A 9,335-nucleotide genomic window follows, 5' to 3' on the forward strand; every position below is an offset into this window, starting at 1 on the left:
ATTTATATAAAATATATAATATATATAAAACATATATAAATACTACAAAGTACTTAAGGATAAATCAGTGATACCAGAATATTTATGCATTTATGATAACAAATAAACCCATATAAAAATACTTCAGTAACCAAATGAAGACATTCTATTTTGTGGGGATTACTCGGAAAGATAGCTGCCCTTTGTCTTGCTCAGCGAGAACGATTGGAATACAAGTATGAACTTGTCATTGACCTCATACTACTCACAATCTTCATTAGTGGGGTATGCATGGTAAATATGTAGTGTCTATCTTGTATGTCTCAAAAGTGATTGCAGTTAAAAAAAAAAAAAAAAAAAACAGCAGAGGGACGGTACATATAGACGGCAGGACAGAGAGAAACAGACAAAAAAGGCCGGTAAACTGTTAGCTGTCCACTGTCGGTAAATCGGGGGCATAGAAATTGATAATGCGTTGGTCCTATTCATCTTACCTACCAAAATCTTCAAGCGTGTTTTTCTAGTATTCTGAAGAGTTTTTGCAGCTCAGAAATGATGTACGTTAAGTGCAGGAAAGCGAAGGAATTTATAATGAATGTTTGATGAGAAAACCCGAAGATAGAACAGTTTCAGGCCCACAATTTTGAAAGTTTTTTTATTGATCATAATAAATGAAAGCAAGATTTTCTACAACTTACGAATAATGCCTGCATAGATATTCACCAGCTATAAATCTTCACATGTATCTTTCTTGCACAATGCAATATCCAGTGACCGTCGTTAATCGCTTTTACACATTTTTTATCTATATGTGTACGATGATTTATGGTGGTACAGACAGTTTATGCAAAGTTCGCAATTTGTATTTCCGGAATTTTTCCTTTGTTCAAAATATGCACTCACCTGGATGGATTGCTGGAGCAGAAAGTAAAATTTGTCATTTTTACAAACATAAACTCACACACACACACACACACACACACACACACACACACACACACACACACACACACATATATATATATATATATATATATATATATATATATATATATATATATATATATATATATATATATTGGCTGCTTTTTACCAGATAAGTACTGTATGTTATTGTAATGACTGCAATGTCCTCCATACTTCTCGAATTCTCCACACTTTTTGGGAACGCTTGTCACGACAAAATCTTAGATCCAATTGCAAAAATAACAAGTGATTCTGATGTCCGTAGCATGTTTCGAACCCGCATGTAGAGTATCAGTACGAGGTCACGTTGCCAGGCCAAAATGTGAAGGATTCAAGAAGTTAAGAGGGCATTGTGTTTATCTAAATATAAATATACACACACACACATATATATATATATATATATATATATATATATATATATATATATATATATATATATATATATATATATATATATATATATATATATATATATATATATATATATATATATATATATATATATATATATATATATATATATATGTTATATATAAATGTATAAATATATATATATATATATATATATATATATATATATATATATATATATATATATATATATATATATATATATATATATATGTGTGTGTGTGTGTGTGTGTGTATGTATGTACTGTATGTATGTGTATATATCCTTTTCTTCAAACCCGTCAAGGTTGTGTAACATTTATGATAAGGGCAAGATTGTTTTTGTACATTTTAGATCTCCACTTATATAAAAATCACATCATATTTTCCTTCCTGCTTGCTTATCTATCCTCATTTAATAACTATTTTCCTCTGTTTTCTCATATTTCCTTACTTTAAATTAGGGATCTCTATTCTGGAAATTTTTTGTAGTTTTTTCAGGCTTGCTCCATATGATTTCTGGCAAATTTTTAGTTATAAAAATAATAATAAATTTTTGAGTTTCTTCTCCATTCTTGTGCAATGACCGTTTGATTTTCGAATTCTGATCATAATAATGTGTATATAATAATTTCCAAGAAACACACTCAATCAGTTATCTTTATCTGCTACTTCACAACAGAATCCAGAGAGTGATAGAAGCTGGTCTCTATAACTACTGGGCAAGGGACATGGTCACCAACATCACTTCATGCGCTCATTCACCAACGAAAGTGACCTCCAAGGACCCGATAGGAATCGGGAATATCTGGGTCAGTAACACCCGTCTTCCCACATTTCTCTTTCGTTGCAGTGGGGCTATGGAATTCTCACCAAGATTCTGTTTTCCTTCCTCTTTGTATCCTTTGATCCTTCCTTTCTTTTCCTTTCTTCTTGTTTACTTCGGGTGTTAGACTGCTAGTCCCACTGGCATTGGCTCTTGAACTGTAAAGGGTGATTACCTATTCACTGGCCTGGAGGGATGGCTGAAAAATATGCTCTTATACACGAGTGACTTTTTAATGTTCACAAATATCAAGCCACTGACATCGTTTAGTATGCAGTTCACTATACCCTGGGAATCTTTAACAGTTTATAATTGATAAGTCTGGATGATACAGTGTCTTTGATCACTGAGCTATCAAGAGATATATAGAAGTTGATATTGAATCCAGCTGGTGAGGAAGTACTCATCAGGTATAGTTCCTCTTTGGTGTCAATTAATTCCAAGATTGAATAGGATATTGAACGATATTTGTAGCTTAATTTTTGCAAATATAAAAAGTCACGCATGTATAAGTGACAAAAATTCATAGTCAGCCAATTGTTACAAACTCACCAATCAGCTATCATGGTGGAGGTGGGTTGATTACATATTATATATATATACATATATATATACATATACATATATAAATATATATATATATATATATATATATATATATATATATATATATATATATATATATATATATATATATATATATATATATATATATATATATATATATATATATATATATATATATATATATATGTATTCTAATAGCCACAATGCCCTCTTGTTCTTCGTCTTTTTGGATGTGTAACTACGAAGCCGTACATCCAGACGCAGAAATTGAAGACTGTTCGCGGGACACGAACCCGCGTCGCCTAACCACCGGCAATCACAGTCTTCAATTTCTTGCGTCTCAGGTCGGCAACGTGACCTCCTTGTGGTTAAGGCGACGCAGGTTCGTGTCCCGCGACCGGCAATCACAGTCTTCAGTTTCTTGCGTCTGGATGTACGGCTTCGTAGTTACAAGCACATCCAAAAAGCGCGACGAATTCGAGAAGTTAAGAGGGCATTGTGGCTATTAGAATTACATATGTGTCTGGTAAAAGTGACCAGTAGATTCTACATATATATATATATACACATATATATATGTATATATATATATATATATATATATATATATATATATATATATATATATATATATATATATATATATATATATATATTCACGGGTCTCACCTAGGGTTGATTTATCTGGCCCTAAATGCACACTGAAACTCACCTGACCGCTCAGTTAAACTCAAGAAAAGAAATAAGAATGCAATAAATAAGAAAATGTTTTCCAAAAGAAATACAAGACTTCACAATTTAGGCTTTATTACAAGGATCAAAAGGATATTGCAAGGGAGCTCCTCACTAGCTCCACGGCACTGGTATTATGTTATTCACAAAGCAAAGTGCCACTCTAAAAGGATTATGATCCATGGTAAAATTCTTAATTGTAGAATTTATTATCTCTAGCAATAACATTACTATGGGGAAACCTCTAGATTACATAAATACAAAGATTCTGCCACATAGGCAAATAAATCTTCAGGAATGAATCTTTAAGTGACCTTCCACGTTGGGAATTAAGGAATTGGCACCGTGGGTGAACAGGTGGACACAGCAGCAAACGCCTATTCTGCAAGACAAACTTAGTGTCACTTTGATGCTAAGAAAGCACTTTCTAAGTGAGTAATATGAAATAGCAAGGTTTTGAATTGCTTATGTTTTTTCAGAACTCCAAGGGGCAGAAATATCAGGAAGAATGAAAATTACAGTGGAAGACTGGGTGCCTTACAACTCCAAATTCCAGACTTTACCTTTCCTGTAGGATGCTGTCTTGATAAACATAGGCCAGACTTTGCAGTAAGGCAAGGGACTTGGTGGGACTATTGCATGGCAAAGAGATACAGGGTCAGAGAGGGAAGGGCGGTCAGGGACCGACCTGACAGTGAAGCTACTCTGAAGCTGGCTACCAACGAACTCACCTTTTCCCTGGGTCAAGGCCTTTATATAATCTCTGTCCAGTCACCAAGTCCTTTGCGTTGCATTCAGCATTTGACCGTTACTTGCCGGCTTCCATGTTTTCGCGGCACATGGGCAGTGCTGGAATTAAGGAGAATATGAATGCCCAGGGGAAATCAACTGGTGACAAAGGCGGGATTATAGGCTCAGAGAGGAGGGTGGAGTTGCAATGAAGGCTCCGAGAAAATTAGCGGATGCTAATGACAGGGTTGTTTTGAACTTCCCTAGCTTGTCGGTTCTGGGTGGTCTTGTGTTTGACTCGCCCTCTGTACTTTACTTGATTTATGTGAATTTGCAAAGTGAGTGGAGCTGCACATGCTCTTGCAGGCTGCAATTGAATGTTTACAACTCCCCCACTGTAAGGCATTTTACACCATATTTGGGCATGAATATTGTTCTAACTTTAATCATTTTTCAAATTTATATCCTTCCTCTATCGCTTAGTTTTTGTCCCCAAAATGAAATCAAAATTTGAAATCATTACATTACTTACAGTATCTATTTACTTTAACTTCTTTGCAAGACGTTACTCTACCGAGTTTATTTACTACAAATAATTTTTATATGAAAATGCAGCAATTATCGAATAAGATACTGTACTGAGTTTAGCTACTACGAATCAATTTTAATGAAATTGCAGTTATTATCAAATTAGGATGTTTATTTCACAACATCATGCATGCAATTATGTTCAGTAACCTAACTAGACATTATAAATTTTCTCTAGCTAGTTTTGATTCATAAAATGCAAACTTTCTCTTTTCAATTCTTGGAATTTTTCATCTGCATACGTCTTAGTTTATTATTACAGCATTCAGCTGTTGTAATTTTAACAATCCTGCCAGTAAACTGGCTAGCATGGTGTGCTAATTTGCACGTATATACACGGCACTAGTACGGCCAAAGATTGTGGAGATATAGTTAGAATAAGGTTTAGAGAACAGTTTGGGTTAGGGGATATACTCTATTATTGATAAGCTCAAATTCTCAAAGGGGTGAAGAGGAAAAGACAGGTAGTGGTTGGGGCCTAAGCTTGGATTAGGAATGAAGCACAGTGAAAATGAAACTTTGATGTTACAGGGTTTGATTACGAGAGACGCTCTGATTAGTGTCAGGACAGCACATCATCTATCTTATTATCTGTTCCCTTTTTATGTTCTATTTTCCCGTTATAGTCTTGCATATCGTGACTCCATCTCATTAGAGGTTTATTTTGATTTCTGAATTTGGTGAGGTATTTTAGCAGATTATGATCCGTTAGACTGTGAGCGGGAACTTAGGATTGGTGTGAAAAGCCTCGTAATGCTTCATAGCGAGTACCATTCCTAGTAGTTCTTTCTTGATTGTGCTATATCGAGTTTCTGCTGGATTCAGTTTTTTTGGAGTAATAGGCTATCGGGTAGTGAATGCCATCTTTGATCTGGAACATTCCTGCACCTATTCCAATATCGCTGGCATCTACAGCCAGATAGAATGGCCTCTCGTAATCTGGAATGTGTAGGACAAGTATGCTGATTGGCACAGCCTTGAGATTATCATAGGCTTTTTTGCATTCTGAGAAGTTGGGTATGAATAGCCTGAAGTACTAACCATACCCACAAATCATTGTGCTTTTTAGCAGGAATGATTAATACGAGAGATCTTAGAGTGATGCTTTATTAACAAATGACAGTGGTATTTATATGAAATGCTGACCAGTCAGCGGCCAGAAAAATTTACATAGTAACTAACAGACCAATAGTGCACATGCATTTGATTTTAGACTTTGTCTTCTGAATATATGAAAAACAGGTGTGTCGTGGAAGTATTGCTATCCTGCTAGATTGATTTGTTGCTAAGGAGCGATGTGTGGGAAGTTGCAGTCCATGACCCAGGTGCAATGCAGGTGGCGACAGACTGTTGGTGAAGCATGGGAAACTCCCATGGCACAATAACCCCCCCCCCTTAAAGTCGACCAGGGTATTGCAGAAGGTGTCCCGCCCTTGAAAACTGGATTGGAGGAGTAATGTTGTCGGACAAATATGCTTGGTTCAGGCAGTTGATGGACACCCAATCTGTTGTGCTGAGGATGTTGATGAGGAAGGCTTTCTACTTGTGGTCGATGACCTGGTAGGGTCCCGTGTAGGGCTGGGTTAAAGGCAGTCAAGAGGCATCGGTTCTGACGAACACGTGTGTTGTAGTGTGCAGATCCTTGGGGATAAAGGCCTTGTTGGTTGGCTTATAGGAGGGGCAGTCAGGGGCGAATTTTCCAACAATGGTCTGGAGTCTGATGATGTTGGGTTAGGGATTATTGTCAGGGAAGAACTTGCCAGGTATCATGAGTAGATTGCCATACAATCTTGACAGCTGACAGGTCAAGGCCCTCTTTGGGTGTGGTCTGAAGGCCAAGGAGGACCCATGGAAGCTGCGAGTACCAGGTTGAGGAGTTGCAGCGAGACATCAGGGCTGCTTTCAAGGTGCGGTGGAACCTCTCGATGGTGCCATTGGATGTAGGGTGTTAGGCGGTTGTGTGATGCAACTGGGTGCCAAAGAGGCGGTTTACGGATGTCCAGAGCTGTGACGTGAAGGTAGTGCCTCTGTCAGAGGTGATGTGATCAGGTAAGCCGAATCTAGATACCCATGATGAGAGGAAAGCACGGGCATGCACTGGTGCTGATGCCTCTGTCATAGGGGCGGCTTCGGGCCATCTTGTCAAGTGGTTGACCATTGTGAGGAGGTATTGATGTCCTTCGGAGTGTGGGAGGGGTCTTACAATGCCGATGTGGATGTGGGCGAAATGTCATTGCAGTTGATGGAAGGAGCCCATACCTGAATTTGTGTGACACTGGCGTTTGGGGAGCTGGCAGGAGGAACATTCATGGGCCTACAACCTTGCATCTTTCGATACGCAGTGCCAAACGAAGTGCTTCTTCAGGAGGGTGCTGTGGATCGTCCTGAAGGGTGTGGCAGACCGTGGTCGATGTTGAAGATGTAACGTCTGAGTGCCTATGGGATCCATGGGCGGCAGTTGCTGATATCACAGAGGATGGAGGTGGGGCTGTTATCATTGAGGGAAACGTCGTTACCATTGCAGAGATGTTAAGGAGGTTTTGCAGGCACTGAGCTCTGGGTTCTGCTGTTGCTAAGCTGCCAGCTGCTTGTAATTGAGGTTGAGGTGTACTGCATCAATGGAGATTCTGGAGAGGGCATCAGCGATTGGGTTGTGTTTCCCAGGAATGTGGAGAAGGGTGCCGTTGAATTCGGCGATGGCTGACAAGTGGCGGTGCTGACTGGGTAACCAGGCATTGGACTGTTGGTTTATACAATGTACAAGCGGCAGATGATCAGTTTGAAGGGTGAAAGGCGTAGCCTCCAAAAAATGTCGGAAGTGTTTGATGGTGAGATATGCCACCAGGAGTTTGAGGTCAAACATAGAGTAGTTTGTCTCTGTCGTGCTGAGTTTCCTGCTAAAAAAGAGAGGGGTCGAGGACGACTGTGGATGATGTGTTCCAACACAGCTCCTATGGCTTCATTACTGGCGTCAGTGGACAGCAGTAGCGCCTTTCTCTCAAGCCAGATTGAGCTCATGTTGGCATTGCTTTTCTTCATGTTGATGTTGTTTTTCTTTATGTTGTCTTTGTTCCTCCTTCTCATCTCTCCCTTCTTTGCCCCAGCTACCTGTTTCTCTATTCAGGTAGTCATTTGCTCTCCCCTATGACCCCTGCTTTGTCCGAGCCCTTGGAAGGTCTGGTCATCTTCGGCAAAGGTAGACATGATGCCGTTTTAGAGGTACACCAATAAATACCTAGCGGCACAGAGATGGCTAGACTGTTGAGTGCCAGACAAATGGCACTGATTCAAGTATGATGGTTGGAGTGTAAACAGGCTTAGTAATATGAAAGGAGAACCAAGATGGAACCCCAGGTTGTGAGTCTGCGGAGCCACCAAGGTAGAAAGTAAGAAAGAAGGGCCAAGACAGTCCTCAGTTTGTGAGGCTAAGGAAATTGCCAAGGCCAGGTATAGGCAAGAAGAGGAAAGAAAAAAACCCAGTGGTTGGTCCTGAAGGATGTAGACTTGTTCACACGAACGTGTGTGGCACCAAGCCGAATGAGTTGGTAATGGCACTGGTGATGGTATCAGAGACTGAGTGGTATAGAGTGCCAGTGAGAATGGCACTCTTTGTAATCTTTGACAGTTTGCTTCCAGTTGTGATTTGCTGATGGAAAGGGGCGGCACTCAATGTGTGTTGGTTTGTTGGGGAGGTCCAGCGGAATACACCAGCTTCGTTAGGCTTTTAAGGTTTTAGCTACTCGTGATATGGGTTGTCGTTGAGTGCAGAGGTTTTGTGTTCCAAAGGAACGGGTTGTTGCACAAATGGTGTGCGGTTGTATGTTCAGAATGAGGGGGCTTTTTAGTGGTCCCGTAGGACGTTAGTTGGTTCCCAAGGAATGGGTGGCATGTTCAGAGAACACTGCTGGTGCACTCAAAAGTGCGAACTCATCCTGTAAGATCGAATGTGGTGTTTATATTTGTTTTGAAGAACTGGCTTTTGTTAGTTCCGAAGATCTGGGTATTTGTGAGTTGCTCACGCACAGTGAAAGCCAGCTATAGTGTGAACATTAGGTGTTCCGTAGAATGTGGTCCTCGTATAGAGGGAGTTATTTTAAGTTGTTCAAAAGAATAGTAGGAACTTGCACATGGACAAAACTGTCTACTGTACAGGTTGGTTTGTTGGTAAGGTTTTGATTGTGCATGGATGGTGCAAGTGATAACCGTAGGCTACTACATGTGGCTAGTTCCATAGAACTTATTCTTGCGATGCAAACATACGCATGACATGACTTAATGGGTTCGTTGGGTGTTTAGTCCAAACAAATCGCCCCTTAATTTCACTCCTGACAGTCCCAAGTCAAGAGGAAGCCATGCGAGTGCACTCGGAAAGGCTTGAGTAACATGGTTTGGGTAAGGTATAAATTTTGGTATTATCCAAATGAGTGGCTTTACTTGTAATAGGGTTTGGAATGCAGATTATGTTGTAAAGCATATGGTTTGTACACTATATAAGTCCCACACAGATCTAACTAAATGACAGGAACAAATCATATCTTACTCGCACCCAATGTAC

This window comes from Macrobrachium rosenbergii, chromosome 37, assembly GCF_040412425.1.
Source record: "Macrobrachium rosenbergii isolate ZJJX-2024 chromosome 37, ASM4041242v1, whole genome shotgun sequence".
NCBI lineage: Eukaryota > Metazoa > Arthropoda > Malacostraca > Decapoda > Palaemonidae > Macrobrachium > Macrobrachium rosenbergii.